We start from the raw sequence: 493 nt of genomic DNA, 5'->3' as shown, positions 1-493 counted from the left end.
CCTTAAGTTTGAATACCTAAAATGATTACGAGTTTGTAGTTGTTGCTTCTTTGGTCATCTGGCTCATCTCTTCTGTTGTTTTTTGAACCTTCGCAGTTGTGAATTTGACCCTGATGGATCTTCCTGGATTGACGAAAGTTGCCATTGGTAAGTTTCAGTTAAATTTTCTTTAGGTTTCAGTTGTGGATTGATGCTCGCAGTCCTCTTGCTGTAATATATGATGTACTATAATTCTAATTTATTTTCTTACCATGAAACTGACTGACTGGTAAACCTGGGACCGTAGATGGTCAATCTGATAGCATCGTTGCGGACATTGAGAACATGGTTCGCTTATTATTTATTGAAAAGGTATATCCTATAACCCATAAACTCATCTTATTACAGTGCTGAAGTTCTTTTGTGTATATTCTTATGTTTATATGAACTTTATAAGATATTGTGCTCCATGTTCGTCTTTTATGAGTTTTAGGCATTGGATATAGCGATATAA

At 35.1% G+C, this 493-nt stretch overlaps 1 long non-coding RNA gene across 1 annotated transcript in view; it reads left to right on the top strand.

Moving 5' to 3' along the window:
• LOC113341689 overlaps positions 1-441 on the top strand; it is a 629-nt gene extending 188 nt beyond the window's left edge. Inside the window, exons 2-3 of the long non-coding RNA XR_003356093.1 lie at positions 97-147; positions 287-441. This is a non-coding gene — a long non-coding RNA (uncharacterized LOC113341689). The remainder of the gene's footprint in view (positions 1-96; positions 148-286) is intronic.
• The last annotated feature ends 52 nt before the right edge of the window (positions 442-493 follow it).

This window comes from Papaver somniferum, unplaced genomic scaffold (genome assembly GCF_003573695.1).
Source record: "Papaver somniferum cultivar HN1 unplaced genomic scaffold, ASM357369v1 unplaced-scaffold_30193, whole genome shotgun sequence".
Classification (NCBI taxonomy): domain Eukaryota; kingdom Viridiplantae; phylum Streptophyta; class Magnoliopsida; order Ranunculales; family Papaveraceae; genus Papaver; species Papaver somniferum.
Note: the sequence above shows the minus strand (reverse complement) of the source record. Positions and strands in the feature narration are given on the sequence as shown.